At 46.9% G+C, this 20,075-nt stretch overlaps 1 protein-coding gene across 1 annotated transcript in view; it reads right to left on the reverse strand.

Moving 5' to 3' along the window:
- The window catches only part of LOC119160767 (organic cation transporter protein), a 718,234-nt gene extending 698,838 nt beyond the window's left edge, over window positions 1-19,396 (reverse strand). Inside the window, exon 1 of the mRNA XM_075880997.1 lies at window positions 19,283-19,396. The gene's annotated coding sequence lies outside the window, so the exon portion shown is untranslated. The remainder of the gene's footprint in view (window positions 1-19,282) is intronic.
- Window positions 19,397-20,075: the final 679 nt, after the last annotated feature.

The following is a 20,075-nucleotide window of genomic DNA, read 5'->3' on the forward strand; positions in this document are numbered from 1 at the left end:
AGCTGTTTGTACACATCCTCGCTGATACAAGTAATTGTTGCTCCTGTATCGAGAATTGCATTTACTGGCTTTCCGTTGATGAGAGCACTGAAATGTAGTAATGAAACTCTGGGTCACCCTCCTCGTTTCACCGTTCAGTATCAATAGCGGACACATTGCCACCGCGTGGACATTCGTGGTGCCAGTGAACCTGTCATGGCAAACCAGCAGCTAGGCAGTCTCTACATTCCTTTTGCGAGGCACGCGGTTGAGGAGTTATTGTTGGCTGCTGCAGTCTGCTGAAGAGACGTGAAGCTCTTGATGCGATACTAGCGATACTAGTAAAGGAAACTCCTTTCACCCGTTTTAACGATGTCTTGACCCATTGAGCAGCGGTGAGCCACTCTAATTACGAGTTGAAAGATAGTCCGGCGAGCACCAGTTCCACATCAGGAGGAACACCATCAGTCAGTTCAGAAATGATGTGGCACTCTTTCTGGTCAGCCAAGGAACCCAGTCGCTTTTTCTCGTCGTAGTAGTCCTTGATTATCTGCCCTCCTTTCAGTCGGTAGTGAATGAAGAGACGGAAGGCATCTCCGTCAGTCGTAGCAAAGCGGACTTGCATGTCACGCTTGATATCGTCCCAAGTTGTCTCGCCGTTGCCGAAAATCTCTGTCAGGTACCACTTGCACGCTTCCCCTTCAATGAATTCGCTGAAGTGACTGACCCGATCGTGGTGAGGCCATGACGCCTCGACTGCTGTCATGTCGAAAAGAAGAAGCCACTTGTCGTAGGGGACGTCTTCTGGTGTTCCCTTGAACTTCTGTATGTTAAGCGGAGGCTTTGGCCTAGCCATGGCGCGTTGATGAGGTGAATCCTGTCGACTTGTGTGACGCTACGCAATGGAGATACGTCGAGGTCCAGATGCCATGCGTTTATTCTAATGCACACGCACTGCCTCTTCGTCGGCTTCTCCTAGAATCACCTTGTTAATGCGTCAGAAATATATATATATATATATATATATATATATATATATATATATATATATATATATATATATATATATATATATGTATATATATATATATATATATATATATATATATATATATATATATATATATATATATATTGTAACGCGGAGAAATAAGACAAAGAGACAACGCCTTTGCTGCAGGCCGGCTGTTCTTTCTCTGCTTCCCCCTCGTCGTCTTCCGTCTCTCCCAGGTATGCGCCGAGCACGATCGCCGCTTTGTCATCATTACACTCGGCCACGCTGCAGCTGGTCTACTCCTGTAAGAAAAACACAAACCAATGTCATGTTTGCCGCCGTATGCAGTTCTTCATCCGCGACACATGCACCGCAAAGTTATTCCGTCTTCTCTTGTCTCTGCGCGTATCAGAAGCTGTGGATCGTACTCGCCAAGTGTTATCTCCCAAGCGCTCAGAAATAATGTAAGGGCCGTTGTACTTTGGGTGCAGTTTGTTTGAAGACGATGGCGCACCTCGCTGTAGCCACACCTCATCACCTACACTGTATTTCGGCGCGGGACGGTGGCGTCGGTCGTAGTATCGCTTTTGTGCCTGTTGAGCATGCACAATCCTCCTACGCGCCTCCACACGGATATCGCGACAAAGTCTCTGGCGTGCAGCGGAACGCCCTACTTTAACGGGAGTGTCCAAACCGAACGTAGCATTCAGTTGCGGGAGCTGACCATAGACAATCTCGTAGGGGCAAATTCCTGTGGAGCTGTGTGCCGCCGTGTTCACTGCGTACGCAGCTGCTTGGAGATGATCATCCCAGTCGGCCTCACCTCGTTTGTGATTCTTACAGTACGGTGCGAGTCTAGCCTGGATAGTCTGGTTCGACCTTTCGGTCAGTCCGTTCGCCTGCGGATGGTATGCCGACGCGAAGTGATGGTCCACTCCAGCTTGTTGTAGGTAAGTGCGGAGCTCGCGACTGCGAAAGGTGGTCGACCGGTCGGAGATCAACTTGTTAGGAAGACCGTGTCGCCATTCGAAGCGATCTTTCAGGAATCGGATGACATGGCTAGCAGCAAGCGAAGGCACGGCCGCGACCTCTACGAACTTGGACAAGTAGTCCACAGCGAGTATAATGTAACGATTGCCCGCTGTCGTCATTGGAAGAGGCCCGATGTGATCTATGCCCAACGTGTGGAAAATTGTCTCTGGAGGCTTGATCGGCGTAAGAAGTCCATGTCGAGCTCCAGGACGTCGTTTGTGTTGCTGACAAATCTCGCAACTGGCAACGTATGAACGCACGCTTTTATCCATTTTCGGCCACCAAAAACGTTCTTGTGCCTTGCGTAAGGTGGCTCTGTAGCCAACATGGCCTCCCTCGGGAGTGTCATGGATGGCGCGTAGTACGCTCGTTCTTAAGGTGTCAGGAATGACCAGGAGATGACACTCGGTGCTTTTATCGGCCCAGTGACGCCGATACAGCGTTCCATTACGTAAGACAAACTTGGCATTGCGTCCCGCATCGCCAATGGAGTCTATAACGGATGCGAGTCTTCCATCGGCTTGCTGAGCCTTGGTCACGTCCTGTTGAGAAAACAGGATCCAGGTTTCTCGATTTCGTGTGGAGAACTCCTCGATCGGATTTCGCGATAAAGCGTCCGCAAGCTGATTTTGTGCTCCAGCACGGTGACGGATGTCGTACGTATAGTCTTGGAGCCGAACAATCCATCGGGCAAACTTGTGCTTGAGGTGCTGCTTCTGGAACATCCACGCAATCGCGGAGTTGTCTGTTACTACCGTGAAGTGTCGGCCAAACAAGTAGTGGCGGAACTTTTCATCCACACTCCATACTACAGCCAAACACTCCAGTTCATTCGAATGATAATGCCGTTCTGCGTCCGATAGTTTACGACTGGCGTAGCAGATGACGTGCCCACGCCCACTCGAGTCACGTTGAAGTAAAACCGCCCCCAGGCCAATCTGACTCGCATCAGTATGGACTTCTGTCATCCAATCTTCATTAAAGTGGCAGAGCACCGGGCTATGTGTAAGCTGGTGTTTGAGGGTTTGGAAGGCGTTATCCTGCAAAGGACCCCACTGAAATTGGGCGTTTTTCTTCAGTAAGTCCGTGAGTGGAGCAGCAGTTGACGCAAAGCTCGGTACAAACTTGCGCAAGTATGACGCCATTCCTAGGAATACCTGGAGCTGTTTTATAGATGTTGGTGCAGGGTATTTGGCAACGGCGTCTATGCGTTCAGGCAAGGGTCGTACGCCATTATGAGATATCTGATAACCAAGATAAGATATTGTCGTCAACCCAAACTGGCACTTCTCGCGGTTAAGTCGAAAGCCGGTGTTGTATAGCCTCTGCAGAACCGTGTCGAGATTTTGTAGATGTTGTTTTTCTGTTTCCCCGATGACTAGAACGTCATCGAGGTACACGACGCAGGCACGGTCTATCAGTGTGCCTAACACTGTGTTCATGGCACGCTGAAAGGTGCTTGGAGCAGTTCGCAGACCGAACGGCATCCGATTAAACTCGTACAAGCCAGATGGTGTTCGGAAGGCCGTCTTAAACTTATCTTCTTCAGCCACGTTGATCTGCCAATACCCTGCTTTTAAATCTAGCGACGAAAAGAACCTCGCTTTTCGTACGGCGTCAATAGCGTCGTCAATATATATATATATATATATATATATATATATATATGCATAAGGAAACAAGTGCATACCTAAGCGCTCGTTTTTCTGTGTTTTTACACATTAATAATGAGATCTAACAGACAACAATGCCAAGGAAAGTATAGGGGAAAAAATCAGAGCAAATTGCAATGTAATTATGAAGAAAAGTGGATGAAAAGATAACTTGCCGTGGGAAGTTCAGATCCTGCCCACGGCAAGTTATCTTTTCACCTACTTTTTTTCATATTTACATTACAGTTTGGTCTAATTTCTTCCCCTATCCTTTCCTTGGCATTATTGTCTGGTATATCTTAATAATTATATATATATATATATATATATATATATATATATATATATATATATATATATATATATATATATATATATATATATATATATATATATATATATATATATATATATGTATACACGCTGCTTCGTAATTGCAATTCTTTCGAATGTGTTTTTGAATGGTGCTCCTTGGACGTTTATTGTATGAGCCGGACCAAGTCGAATATCGCTCAATTTAAGTGTTAGTGCATCTGTTTTAGTAATATTTGGGAAGGCTGTGAGTCCGAGCGAGTCCTTTTCAGGGAAATTTTGGTGAGTCTGAGTCTGCCAAAGTTATATTTTCATTTTATTTTGGTGAGTTTCCGTCCGAGTGAGTCCGGTGAGGGAACGTTTTGATGAGTCTGAGTATCAGTGGGTATATTTGAGGAAATTATTAGTGGATCCGGCTGAAAAAAAACATCGGTGAGTCTGAGTGAGTTTAATTAAAGAGAAATTTCGTTAGTCTCAGTCCAAGTGAGTCCAAAGCAAAATATTTATATATGATTATTGAGTTAGTCTGAGTGAGTTCCAATTATTCTGCCAATCTACGTCGTACGTGCACTCTTTTCATATTCTGCACAGTGTAGTCCGAGTGTTGCTTGCGAAATTTACTATAACCTTGCTAGTTTAATGGCAAATTCTGTTTTCATGTTAGGCAAAATCTTTTGTTTAGGTGTTAAAAGCTGAACAATATTCCTGGTATTTTCTGTCATACAAGCATCCAGAAATCTTGATGAAATATTCTGTTTGAACTTCTTCCAGGTAGCAGCGCAAGGGGTGGGTACGAGGGAGCTGGAGCTCCCCCCCCCCCCTCCGATCAATTTTCACTCGCCCCCCTCCATCACCCCCCCCCCCCCAAGAGGGAACATAGACACAACACAATGGCTAAGTTCCCTGCCTCCCTCCCCATCATTCAGCAACTCCCTTATCATGGGTGCCCCACCAGTAAAATAATCCTGACGCTGCCCCTGATTTATTTCTTTGTGTTATTGCGCTATGCATAAATACCTGAGTAAGAAAATGCTTGCTCTGGGAAGGGTATATCATGCCTATATTTTTAGATGACCAAAGTTTTTTTTTTTCGATTTTGTGAAAAAAAACACGGGCTTAAGGAAATCGTAATTGGGGTCCACATTGAGACGCATTTACACCACGTGGGGCTCCAAGTGAAAATTAACTTTATACCTCAATTTAGACCAACCAAGCAGCTTTATGTGGCAAGTGTTATCACTGGGCTATTTTACGCCATCACCCCAAATCTTGGCGCTCGACCATTAGAGATTAGCTTTAAAACTTGAGGATCATCCATTTATAGAGAAAAGGGTTTTCCTCTGAAATGTTTCTGGACATACATTTTTTCAGTACCATAAGATGCATGCGAAATGTTTTCGGAAAGATGGCTCGTAAATTGTATTGCCAAAAAATCAGTTCAGCGTTATCCATAAAATTTTCACTAACTCATTCCTAAAGTAAAATAGAGAAAACTTTTCCCAATTGAACCAGGGTGTCCTTTTAATTTAAAATAATTTTTACGACCCCTTTCTCAAGTGTTTATTGCTGCTTTAAGGAAGAGAAATACAGACCATATTGGAGATTTTTCCCATACTCAGATAATACTGAAATGAAATAGATTGTATTAACGAACTGTCAAGTACTTTTCCTGTAGGCAAAAAATAATTTTAAGCATACGTAATGGAAAATAGTGTGGACAACTGGCAACAAACTTTGCTAAAAAAGATTTTTTTTGCTCATAAGCGTTGGTGTGTTTAACATTGACGTGGTTCAAGTAAAAATATACTGAACAGTCCATTAATTAGGAATTTTTATTGCGTACTGACTGAAAGTTATTGTTTACTTTTTGTTTTAGGTTAGAAAAATTTTCACTAGTTATCTTCGGCCTATGTATTTTATCTGTGTGCTTGCATGTGTTCATACCCTGTAACAATGGATCCTAGCATGAGTTACAAGCTGCGTGAAAGCGAGAACATAGAGAACATAATCAGCTTTGTTCAGGCTAGTTGAAGTGATTTATTAGAGAATATTTATTAGCTTGGGTTCCTATCAAAATGCCGAAAATCAAGACACCGTATTCTTAAAAACACGAATGTTAGAAAGTTGAAAATTTTAAATGCCAGAAAATCCAAACACCTTAAACAACAAATGGTGGAAAAATCAAAATGCCGAAAAGACGTATTGAAGAAAATCCCTTGAACCATGCACGCAAATACCCCAGATCCGGAGGGAAATGGGCAAAAATCTGGCGGGTTGTGTTACCAAAAAGAAAAACCAATACTTTGTTACAATTGTGGTTATTTTATGTGTTTGACAAAAAGGTGTGTTCTAGGCACTATTGTAGGTGCGAGATGTGAGCAGACTGCAACGCCACAGTGACTACCAACCTTCCTGTAGAAGGTACTCGCATGGCAATTTCGAAGAAATGTATTTACGACAGCTATGCACTTTTGGCCTATTGCTACCATGAAGAGGAAGCAAATCAGACTCGAAGACATCGTCAAGGGAGTGACAATTCCGCCGCTTACAGAGAAAGAATCAAGGGTTACGCAAAATCGCTTGATGCTGCCCTGGGCAACCCGAACAATGACGACGATTCAAGTTTTCGACAACGAATTGCACACAGGCTGTTTGCGATAAGCAAAAAATCACTCTGATGTGCGATTGGAGGTGGAAAAGTATATAGTTTGCTATTTGTATGAAGGCTTGAGATAAATGTGAAGGGACAACTGGAAATGAGGGTGAAAGAGTGTGCTGGCGTAACCTCTAATTATTGAGGTACTTTATCTTCCAGTATAGCTAGGTGACGCAGGCATTTTGATAATTCGCCGTTTTCATAGTTAGGTGTTTTGATTTTTTGACAATTTACACTTTCGGGATCTTGTATAATCGACTTTTTGATTTTTAGGTGTTCTAAATTTCAGCAATCCAATAGTTCGTCATTTCTATTTTCGGCTTTTCGAGTGCCACATTATTATAACTTTAGTAAACGAAAAATGCGAACTCTACACAGGTGCATATAAAACACGAGTAGCTCTCCGCTTACCGGGAAGTGATACCAACCTGTGCGACTAAAGCGAAAAATTCATGAAGATAAAAAAAATGTTGCATTGCAAAGAAGTCACAGTTACGAACTAAATGAATGGTATATGAGGGACCATGTTTAATTAACCAGTAATCATGTGTTGATTTATAATTGCAACTCATCCGCCGCGAAGCACACATTTTTTATTTTCGTGGATTCTTTGCTCATTGTGCTATATCAATTCATAACTCTTTGGGTGAAATGAACGAGGTGCTTTACACATCGGTATCCTTTCACAGTGTCACGAGAGGTCCACGTGGTGCACTCTAAAACTATTCGAATTCCTCTTTGACTAAAGCAAATACTTGCACGGAAATAATTTGAATAAGTACTTAGAGAGCTGGATGTGCTGTCTAGATATTTCTCGGCGTCCACCAGCTTGCACTTAATGCTAGAATCCATTGCTTAAGGTATAAACCTTCATATAAACACATGCAAGAACTGAGATCGACATAACGCCAATACAAAATTATTTAACTCACTAAAAACGAAAAAAGTTTTTTTTAAACTTACTGTTGGTACACAGGACAAGCTGCTAGCAAATGCGCTGCTAGCGTATTGCTCTCTGGACACATCAATGTTAAATTTAGAACCTAATGTGGCGCGTCATTGGCTAAACATATTTCTGCAGAACACCACAGTCTAGATGGTGATGGTCTACAACTCCTTCAATTAGCAGATGTTGTCTCTTACAACGCGCTTTTCTTTTCCAACTGCGACACGCGTATAGTCTTCTAGGCAGCCCCTTAGAATAGGTTTAACTGAAGGACTCATTGAAGAGATACAAGCTGCTTTTCGTTTTGTACCAGCATCAAAAAGCACATCGGCACTACTGCCGCGTGCTCCACATGGCACCACTCAGTGAATAGACAAACGTTATGATGAAAAATAGCAATGGGTAAATTGCATGGTTTAACCCAACGCCCTCAAGACATGAGGGTTTTGTTACACCAGCCGTACAGACAATAGCATAAAGGCTTTTACTTGCCGTCTTCACGTTCGCGATGGTCGAGAGTTGTAGTGTGCAGCGTCTGTGCACCAGGCCCCAATGCATAAACCAGGTTTTCAGCAAAAATATGTCGCTTCTTTTATTCCAAATATGCTGGAGAGAAAATGTCTGGTGATCGAATGCTTGGTAGCGTGTAGGAAATCCTGTCAATGCGTTGATACAGCTTATTGTACACCATTATATAGAAGCGGCAGCGGGGCTTAACATTCATGAACCATGGAAAATGACAGAGGACAAGTACTCCCACATGCGCACTTAGTATGAAAAAATGTTGGAGCAATTTCTTTTTCTTGTCGCATCATTCAGGAGTATCAATTCCAGAAGTAATGCTTGGCGAACAAATAATTGTAGTACTTTAACCCAAATGTATGCGACAAACAACCGCCCCATACCTTAGCTATATAATGAAAGTATACTAGAATTACAAAACTTTCAATGAAAAGAAGCTATGGCATAAACTGCACGCCTTTTTATAGCAGATGCACGTTGCGTACGTAATTGCGACCACTACCGATTCCCTCTCGCAGTGAAACTGAGCGTGCTTGTGTGCGTGTGTCTGTAGAAGATGTTAAGATCGGCCTCCTTGGCTCGGTGCCGCTTGGACGCGGGAGACGATTTCAGCTAAGCCTACCTTGATTTGTTCCTGAACAACGCTATCGAGGTGGGCCAAAAGTGGCGACAACACGAAAGTCATACTTCGAATTCTTTAGGGCTGTTGGCTCCCCTCGTCAAAAACTCTTTGGACACGCCTGACTGACTGATGGCCTAGGAAGAGCTGTTGGAAATTGAGGCTGCTTGATTTGTTCGGCGGGCCACAAGATGCGCTGAACAATTAGCCGAGAGGTTGGGATCCATCGTCAGGTATGTTTCCCACACTCTGTGGTGCTTTCAAGTCTTCCATTCTCACAAGCCCTGGCCTGCCTAGCACTGTAGACCCTATTCTGCACGTGCGATGCAATGTTACTGCACTGTGCTGTGTTGTGCGTATTATTGCATTATGACCTACGTTGTGTTTCTCTCTCGCCGTGTGATGAACTGAGCCTGCATCCTCTCCCTTTCCTGGGTAGAAAAGAAGGCAATGTTTGACTTTCTCTGTCTTTTTCCCTCTCTCGTTTTTTAATACTTATTCGCGGCGCCGTGCTTCCTGCAGGACTGCAGAAATCAGGCGCCTTCTTCTAACAACTACCCCCACCAATCGGGGGATGGAGATGAAGACGACAATTTCTTCGGACTGCCCTGGACTAAATGGACATGCAGTCTGTCTGTCTACAGTGATCTGCAAGGCGGCTTTCCTGGAAGGTTTATTTTGCAACCAAAAACTATCATTCACAGGCTGATTTTCTTCCTCATTGTGCCTTTTTACCTCTTTGAATTCCAGCGAATGCACGTGAACACGCGAGTACAACAAAATGTCACCTCTCCAAATTCTTCATAGACCTCTCATTTGCGAGTGACCATTGCCGGTACGAATGGAAGAGGGAGGCAGACACGTGGGGTTCAGATCATTACCCCCTCCACCTAGAGCCACTTGATCGGTGCCGCGCGGATACACGAACATACACTGTCACTGACTGGCCACGTTTTCGGCAACTCTCGGCTGCCTCCCCATCTTCCGGTAATGCCTGCTTCTCGCACGTCGCCCGCTGCGTCGAAGCGGCCTCGCGCAAGTGCACAGTGCCAGTGGGAACACCCGCTCCGGACATAAAACTTCTTAATTTACGCGCGGCTCCCTGGAGGCTCCAGCGCCGTGCGACAAAAAGCGACCGCAAGGAGCACCGGACACTTTATAATCGCCTTGACGCCGTGTGTCGCCAACACGCACGGCAAAGACGCGACTGCTCCTGGGACAGTCTATGCGTCACGCTGGACGATCCGCGACGCTCCGCGCGTGCATGGAGGATATTCAGTGCCGTCCTCTGCCCCGTTCATTAACGTTTCCCAGTCCTCGCCATTGCTGTGGCACATTGTCTCACTTACCAGCGATTGGCCGAGCTACTGGCTGACACCCTCCGCCTCAGCGCTCCTGAAAGCTTGCCCGAGGTTCCCCAACTCCCGCTGCACCATCGCCGAGAGTAGTACAAACCTCGCCACTTTTTTCTCACCACCAGCATGCGCAATCAAGTACGTGCTTTATGCACTGAAGATTTCACTTTCAAATTCAATCGCATCACCTCGCCTCCCTTCCAACTTCCAGGCCCCGCTCTGCGTTCTGCTCTCTTATTGCCCCACATCGCACGGTGATTCCCACGAACTTCACGCACGCAGCAAGACCGTCATTACCATTGTGGTGTCTACATCCACTGGAAGCCCTGATAATCATCCCCGGAATGCAAAAGAAGAAAAATTTGTCAAATTTGGCCCTAAAACAAACAACATTACTGTTTCTGCATGAGAAACGCAGTGGACGCATTCAGATTTACACGGATGGTCGGTCACTTCAACAAGTTCAACAGGTGCAGTGGTAATTCTGGAGAAATTCATCACGATAAAGTTCAGGGCCTCACATCCTGCATCATCCACGGCGGCAGAACTCGCCGCCATTCGCGCCGCTCTGAAGTTCCTAGTTGAAGAGCCGCAGAAGACATGGTCAATCTTCTCCGACTCCAAAGCAGCCCTCCAGGGCATTGCCTCGCCATATCGTCATGAACCACACGAACAACTAATTGCTTTTTTACGACTACCGGGCTATAGATAAACAACATGACGTAGCGTATCAATGAATACCAGGCCACTGCAGCATTGATGAAAACGACCGTGCAGATGAAGCAGCCTGATCTGCTCATGATTATGCCCCTTGTGCAGCTATACCATAATCAAGAACGGACGCCGCTGCAAGGCTTCGATCACTTGCACGAGAACTCACACTCGCTCAGTGGAATTCACCGGCATTCACCAACGTCCGCTTTTGTCATTTGGACCCACACCTACAGCTCCGTCGTCCATCAGGAATAACCAGAGCAGAGGAGACACTTTTGTGCCGTCTGTGGATTGGGGTGGCCTTTACGAATGCTTATTCGTTTCAAATCGGAATGGCCAGCAGCCCGACATGTGACAACTGTGGCTGCGCAGAGACTTTCTCCCATCTTCTCTGCGAGTGTCCTCGCTTCAGCGTGCCAAGAAAACAACTGTGGAAAGCTCTAGATAGAATAGACAATCGCCAATTGTCGGAAGAAAGGGTATTAGGACAATGGCCGAGACCGTCCTCTGCACGCAAGGCATTGAGAGCGCTGTTTCGCTTTCTGCGGCCAAGTGGTCTTAGAGACAGACTGTAAGCAGCGTCGTGGATCGTCTGATGACCTTCTCTCTCCTTTTTTACGTCTCTTTTTTCTCATCGTTTATCCCCCTTAGCCCCTTAACCCCTTCCCCAGTACAGGGTAGCCAGCCCTTCTGAGAACTGGCTAACCTCCCTGTCCTTCCTCACTTATTCCTCCTCTCCTCCTCCTCACTCTCGGGGAGTTGCGCCTGGCTTTGGCGTCGCGCAAACGGCGCTCAGCGCCAGGCGCTGATGGCGTGACATACCAGATGCTTCGCAACATCGATCAGTCCCAGCTCCCAGTGCTCTTGGCCACCTACAACGACGTGTGGCGCACGGGGATAGTGCCGCAGAAGTGGCGCGAAGCCATCGTCATACCCGTGCTCAAGAATGGCAAACCCGCCTCGGGGCCAGCGTCCTATCGCCCTGTTTCCCTTACCTCCGCAGAGGGCAAGCTCTTCGAGGCCATGGCACTGAGGAGACTTGAATAAATTGCCGAGGCACAGGATGTTTTCTCGCCTTCGCAGTGTGGCTTCCGCCGTTCGCATGCTACTGCCGACGCCCTTGCCGACGTCATCGCAACGCTTGAGGAGGCACAGCACAAAGGAGAGGCCGGGTACCTGATCCAGTTAGACATCAAGGCAGCATTCGACTCCCTGCCACACCCCACCATCCTGAACGCGGTGCGTGATCTCGGAGTGACCGATCTCCTCTTTACGTACATCGCTTTCTTCCTCGGCGGCAGAACCATGCGCGAGCGCGTCGGTTGAGTGCTTAGTGAGCCGCGTCCTGTGAGTGTCGGTGTTCCGTAGGGCAGTGTACTCAGCGCCTTCTTGTTCAATCTCGCCCTGGCTGACATCGACAATTACATTCCCCGTGCTCTTCCCTGTGATGTGTGCGTGGCGGTCTACGCGGACGACATTACGGTGTTCGCGATGGGACCTATGCCCAGTGGCCGGTGTATTCGCACCAGTGTCCAAACCGTCCTGGATTCTATTGACGCGTTCATCACGGGCAGGGGGATGACGCTTTCACCGGCGAAGACGGAGAGGATGCTGCGGCACCCCAGTTATGGCGCCCAGCGCTAAACACCCAAGTTCACTCTCCAAACAATTCCCTTCCTTAGAAGAGGCGAGTGACCTACCTCAGAGTTCAGCTGGACCAACGCCTCAACTAGTCACCAGCGGTCAGCGACCAGCTTCGAAACGTGCGAAGGGTCGCCTCCGCCGCTCGAGCGCTCCTTGCTCGGGGCAATGGATGCACACCATCCCTAGCTCTCCGCATCTACAACGGAATGGCTGCGGCGCGCATTTTGCTCGGCCTTCCTCTCGCAGCGCTTACGCTTTCCAGCTGGGACACACTGGACGCAGCGCATCTTGTCGCGATTCGCCAGTTTTCCAGCTTGCCCAGATCATCTCAAATCGGCCCACCACTCACTGAGGCCGGAGACATGCCACTGTCACTCCGGGCCGATATTCGAGCGCTAAATCCCATAGAGCGTATGAAACCCTCGCGCCACGGACAGCAGCTGGTATTCTGGCTCTCCTCACTACTGCACTCACGGATGTGGCAATGCGCTACGGCATTCTACGCCCTCGTCCCGAGCTCACCGGATGTGAATGACTATAGTGCCCCGCCCTGCAACCATCGCCCTCTCAAGACTCGGACACGGTTACCGGGAGTGGCAAGCAAGCGGATGACGCCAGTGTGTGCGCTTCGGCACGAAACTGCTGCCACTTTTGACGAACTTCTCGCGGAACGACTCCTCTTCTTTACTGATGGTTCAGTGTTGAACGATGGTTGTGCCGTGGCTGCGTGTGTGGTGCCTTCGCTGAAGCTTCACAATCAGTGCCGCCTCGCCTGCGAGGCATCGTCGACGATAGTCGAACTCGCCGCGCTTGACCTCGCCGCCGATGCCCTCATTCAGCTGAGAGTTCCGTCGGCTGCCGTTCTCTCGGACCTACGTGCTGCTCTCCAACTACTCTCGCAGGACGTCCGTAGACCTCCGGTTGCCACGCGCATCGCGCGAAAGCTCGAAGCAGTGCAGGACGTAGGGTGTGATCTTGTGCTCCAATGGATACCGGCGCACGTTGAAATATCCGAGAACAAAGCGGCCGACGAGCTGCCCAAAGAAGCACACTCTCCGGGAACCCCTGTGACTACAGCGGTGAGCACATTCGACGTAGCACGGCTTCGCACACGGTGCTCCGTCACCACTCGCCACCCGGACCCACGAGTTGCGGCAGCGCAGCCACCACGCCCACTCCCGAAAACTGGATTATCGAGAGAGGAGCGTGCCCTCCTTCTCCGCCTGCGCATCGGCTGCTACCGCACGGCGGAACGGGTTCACAGACAGTTGGGACGGGGAGACCTAAACTGCCGTCATTGCCCACAGCCCGAAACACTCCATCACATTATCTTCGAGTGTGAGGAGTATTCGGACGCGCGCAGATCACTCTTCGATGCTTACAGCAAACTGGGACTCTCCACCAGCACTGTTGATGTGATTCTTTTTCCCCGTACGTACGCATGCCTAGTGAAGCGCGCGCAAGCTGCCCTCATCACTTTCCTCAATACTTCTGCGCTATTTGAGCACTTGTCACTTGAAGAAACATAAGTGCCTCTTCATCAATGTCCACTGGACTCGTAATAGTGAGTGCTACTGACCACAATTTTTTCCGTACAGAGATTACGTGCTTCGGCGAGTGCTTCACACGCTTTGTACGACGTGACAATCAAACCGTTGTCCTCCTCTCGATGACGATACCTCTCCGGCCCTTGGGAGATTTCCTAGTCAGCTGCGCATGGCGCGTGGGGGCTTGTGAGTCCGTTGCGGAAAGCAGAACGAATGACCCTCGCCTCTCTTTTTTTTTCTCTTTTCCAATCTTTCCCTTCCTATATCTTTTGTTCCCCATACCCCATTCTGGTGCTGACCTGTTGAGGTGTCCTTGTAAGGAGAGACTGTTACGGGTCGGCACTTTTCTTTTCTTTTCTTTTGTTATAACTACTTATATATAAAATTCCTGCGAAGGCACGCGAGCACAACACGATCTAAAAAAGGGGAATGGCAAAAAAAATGAGCGAGAAAAGCAGTCTGTGAAGGAGAGTTTTTGGTTGGAAAAATAACCTTACAAAAAAGCTGCCTTGCAGATCATTGCAAACCGTCTATTGTTTTCTACTGCAGAGAATTTTAGGAAGACCAGGGCTTAAAACACGAGCACCAAGACGCTCTGAACCAGCTATTAGAAGCTCCCATCAAGTTTCCATGATGCTACCTTTAGTGTGTAAATTGTGTATATAAATGTTGCTCTTATCAGCCTCGGCTACTCTGCTCGACTTCTACCTGAAACCTGGCTAGCTTCTTCGAATACACCACGAGCAAGCGAAAGGGCACGGAGTTGTACAAGCGAAAATGTGCAACATCACATTGCTTTTATTACGTGACATATTCGTTCTCCGCTGCATTCGCTCACTTGTGTACGCATATAACGTTCCAGTTTTTTATAGCGACGACACATCGTAGATACGGTCACGTCATTTAATGTCAATCAGGCAGCGGTTGCATTACTTATTTGAAAATTACTCCTCCATCAAGTATGGTGAAGTAACTGATTACTTGGCCACCTGAGGAGCTTTCTAACTTGACTTACTTTTTTATTAGGACCTGAATATAATGTTAAGATTTATTCCGTTGATTTTGAACATTACCTTCGCAACAGATGTACATCTGTCAGCAACAATCATTCTTCACCTCTCCCAGTGCCAGAAGGTCCGTTAAAGTTACTTGATGAAAGCCTGTTTGCTGGACTGTGTCATATATGACAAGTCGCTCAAATGTCTGCCTCGCATTATTGACGAATCCAGCCGTCCTTTATAAACTTTCTACTGGCAAGTCTTTTTAGGTTTCGTTTTGTTCTTTTTAAAGCTGGTGGCCTCAGACAAGCTTATTACGCCTCTCCTCACCACGGAATAGCCGTTGTTACGCACGGCGCCTGGGCCGACGGGGGAGAGCCACGTTCTTTGTTCATCAAACAAGTCACCGAAGGGCTGCCAGCCTGCTGTCCGCCGTGTATTGTCCATCATAGCCGGGAAGTGAGGTGGCATTTCGACACCATAAGACGTTTGACGAGATGACCACAATGGTTTCTTGGTGTCACAAGTGCAGTGTGGTGGCCACGCCCCAATCAAAGACCTTGACTGGAGCGAGTGTGAGCGGCACCGTCAGAAATGGTGTGTGTCCCCCGTGATTCAACAACGCATTCTGGACCCATTCCCTGATTTAGTCAAAACGTACACTTTATAGTGAGCGAGCCAGCTCATTCGCAAGAGATCTCTCGCCCTGTCTTTACAGAATGTTATAAATCCTCTGTTAAGTTTGCCATCCTACTCCTGAGTGCACATGCGTTTTCTTTTCTGCCTCTCTACACCCCCTTTCTTGCCCCTATTTCCCCACCCCCAGTGCTAGGCAGCAAACCGCATGCCAAGATATGGTTAATTCCCCAACCTTCCTTTCTCTCTCTTGCCATCTAACTACCCTGGCATCTTCATTCCGGATATCCTGTGTCTTAAAAGGCTGGTACAAATAGAAAAGGTAAAGAATAAAACAGATGGTGAATGTTTTCTGCAGCATGCTCAGACGCCGCATACAAGTGGCATCCTTCAAAATTATAAACTTTAACACCATGGACAGGTGATAATATACCCTGAGTAGGTTCGAGCATGTATTATGTCTTGACGCTTTTAATCTTCATTAAACTTCTTCCTTTGAATTTCATCCTTCGGGACTTTGTGTAGTTCTTCATCTAATGCGCTGCATTTGCGCTGCACTGCTACCACTTCATTTCTTCTGTGTTTACGGCCTGTTTCGGGCACGGTTATAGGCTGCCATCTTGCACTAATAATGATGCCGTTTTTCATCCGTATGAATATTCGCATAGTGCTATGGTGAACTCGCACGCATGAAAACGCTGGGCCAGTACATTCAACGTCGTATGACCATAATCATTGCTAATTACGACGTATACAACCAGCGAAAATTGCTTTTAAGCCCAAGATGGCAGTGTATATGCTTTACTGCAACTGTTACCTTTATTTTTGTCAATTTGTTCAATATGTCATTTCATGCAGCAGCAGCCGAATTTGTGCCGCTGTTCATAGTGGTACTCTCGGTCTCTGAAGCTGGATGAAAACTAAGAAGCCTGGTTTTTACTGGCTACATAAAATGTGAAACTAAGCTATAAACCAAGACCAAAAAATGACAAATCTGTGAAAAGTCAGTACTGGCGTATAAATGGCGCACCGATTGCGCCGATGAAAAACGTCGTCGTCGGCGGCGGCGGCGGCGGCGGTGGTCGGCGAAAACTCTCGGCGGCGGCGCGCCGACCAGTCGGTGCACACCTCTACCCGCGAGCTAATAATGTGGGGGAAAACCGCCATTCCTCGTGAGTAGCGCCTCAGGTACGCTCTCCGATGCGCTACTGATGGTGGTGGCAGTGGTTAGAAAAGGAGAAAGGCACCTAATTTCTGCAGCCCGGTCAGAGAAATTAGGTGCCTTTCTACCACCATCAACAGCAGTGCGTCAGTGAGCGTACCTTGGGCACTATAGTCACAAGGATTGGCGCTTTTAACCCACATTATTAGCTCGCTAGAGTGCGCCGGCGCACGCTCATTCCAAGCGTGCGGGAATAGCCGGGTGCTCGCGCTCGGGCAGCGTACTTGGGTTTGGCCTTCACTAGCGCTCAGAGGAAATTACTCGGAAGTGTAGCAGTTAAGGAATGGCCTTCGAGACTCGAGGTTTCGGAGGCGATACCAGCGATAAACACTGGCCGTGCTGGAATCGGGGAGCCACCATAGACGCAGTTACCTTCTTCGCCTTTCAGTTTCTGTTAGCGGGTAATGGCTCATTGCCGGAGTAGTGCAGCTTCCACATGCACCAACTGTGTTTGCTGTTTGCTGCTTCGAGTGCGAGAGCACAGACTAATAAAAATGCGGGAATAAGCACCGCAGAAAGGACAGTTGTGGACAGGCGAATGTCTTGCGTTGGCGGAGCGAGAGAACGGTATGGCGCCACCATAACTGAGGTATCCGGCACGTGAATGGCCTGCACAGTTCGCAGTTGAAGCTATGAACGTCTTTCTCCAGCGTAAATGAAACGCAGTGTGAGAGTAAATGCATGAGCATGAACCTACACTACCACACTTCTGTATGCACGGGCATAGCGAGCAATGAGGTGTGGTATCGTACCTATGGGCATTCACTACGGCAGCCTGTTACTCGGTAGCGCTTACCCTGCAATTTTCTCCTTCATGGACGACGTTTTGAAGAACTACTTACGAATTATCATTGTTTATTACATGCTTGTTTATGCCATCTTTGCACGGGATTCCCGATACGCTGGGTCCTGGTATATGTTAGCAAGTTAAGCTACCACAACGCCTAAATCATGATCATGTCTGGCAGTAGTCACCATAAACATGTGCCATTAGGCGCCAAGGCGGGTGCATCGATGTCAAATGGTTCGTTAGGAAAACCACAATGTACAAGCTCTCATGTATCACTTCCCAATGTTTTTATAGTGTTAATAAATCACTACTTCACGATACTAAAAACAGCACACTTGCTGAGAGAAGAAGTTCTGTGGGCGAGAAAGCACGAAAAGAATAAGCGAGTGGCAACGCCACCTTGAAGTTCCCCCACCAGTCACCATAACGCCAAGGATTTTGACGGTGTCTACTGTGTCCTACGTGGGTGACAATTTGTAAAAAGGAATGGCGTTGCCATAAGAGAGGCTAGAGACTCTGCATACGCAGTTTGCAAAAAAAAAATTTCGTTGAGCCAGTGCGGTAGAAGTATAAACATAACATTTTGAAAGCTGTGTAGTTCATGCTGAAAACTACATGCGTAGCTTCTAGCATGAACTTAAAAAAAAGATTTCAAACTTGAGAATGGTGTCTTGCTGGGTGAGTTGGTAATATTGCATTAATAAACGTAGCACAAATGACACCAATGGGATAACACGCACAGCTCTGTATTTGTGTTCCCCCTTGGTTTTTTTTTTGCGCTACGTTTAAATAAGTAACGTTGAAATTGATTTTATCAATTCCAACGTAGTAAGGCGATCATGAAGGTGAAATTAACTATAACATATTATTTATAATGCCAATAATCACTCTACTCTGATTCAATGTTTCACGTTAGAGTCGCTTTTACATAAATTTAAGGGTACCATTATATAAATGGAACTTAGAACGAGTAGTATCGTTCAAGGCGTTCCTTAGAAGACTCATCTCTGGACTGAATTTCTTAGATGTTTAGAGTCTAGAAAAAAACTCTTTTGTGGCTTTTTCTCGCTCCTTCGTTGAACAGGTGGGAAGTCGTCATGAAAATCATTAACCAGATCTAAAACGTACATGAACGAGGATGGTCACAATTGTTGCTCGTTCTCGTACATTAGAAAGGCGATGTAATGCAAGAGGCCACAACAGCCTGAGAAAACCTGAAAGTATTCGATTCGAGCTGATAGCCCAATAAGGAAGCTTATTTGTTTTTTTTCTCTTAATGCAACGCGGCTCATTAGTCTCAAGAGCCACTGTGGAGCATGGGCTTTAAACATTTCGCGTTATATCGCCACGCGGAAGTGTATCTGTAACCTCGGTAGACATGTGATGGAGCGAATGCTTGGGTCAAGCTGGTTATGCGCTTATCATAAGTACGGCAGCTGTATTATCGCAGCAGGGCCAGGAGCCCGACAAGGAGAGAGGGAGCACTGCTACAACTTTGCAGCCAAATAATTGTATCTGTGTGAATATCCTGCACTCAGAAACAATGCCTGAACTGTTTCTTTTTCATCTAAGGCGGCACGCATGAGCCTAGGTTCCTTCAAGTATCTGCTCTCTCCACCAGCCACGTAAAAGAACCGAGGAAAAATAAGAAGAGGCTCACTCACGGTCTCGATTCTTCTCCCGATTCTTCTGCGCCAAAGAACTAGTTTTCTGGGATCTTGAAGCAGCAGCAGCTCGCTCGCAGAACCGGCCTTTGTAGAGATAAAGTGCGTGCCTGGTCGTAGGCGCACGTAATTGCCCAGGTGCAGTCATAAAGCTCAAAGAGAAAAGAAACCGCGTTAACATTAATCTTATCGCACAAGGTTTTCTCGTCACCGCCTTGGTCCACCGGGGCCAGCCGTCGGCGTCGTACGGCCCGTGGCTCCGCCGGCACCGATTGCTCCTGCGACCAAGGCACCTGCGAAAGAAACTTCACGGCATAGTGCGCCACTCGACGCCACATAGAACTAAGTCGGCCCATCGCAATGAAGAGACAGAGGGTGCTCCTTTTTTATGCACAATGCGTGTAAGGACCGAGTAAAAAGGATCGCAGATGCACAACCACAAGTGTGTCTGCCATATTTTAATTATTTCTTGTTTTATGAGCGTAGATTACGCATCAGAGATTCGCTCAAGCCACAGCCCTGAAACGGGCATTTGCACTTTAAATCTTCCAACGCGTCTTAGCAAACTTGGCCTACAAGAAGGCACCTAGGTTAATTAAATATTGAAATAAAAAGGGTGAGGATTGCTAAGTTACCGTTTTTCTAAAAAATGTTTAGAGAATAACTTCTTTTAACGACGAATAGATAATGAAATATGTGGGTGGAGGAGGCTAAAAAGTTACGTAATCATAAACTGAGACAAAGTGATCATTAATCATTATAAGACACTGATGCTCAATTATAAGACAGTGCG

This window comes from Rhipicephalus microplus, chromosome X (genome assembly GCF_043290135.1).
Source record: "Rhipicephalus microplus isolate Deutch F79 chromosome X, USDA_Rmic, whole genome shotgun sequence".
NCBI classification, from domain to species: Eukaryota; Metazoa; Arthropoda; class Arachnida; order Ixodida; family Ixodidae; genus Rhipicephalus; species Rhipicephalus microplus.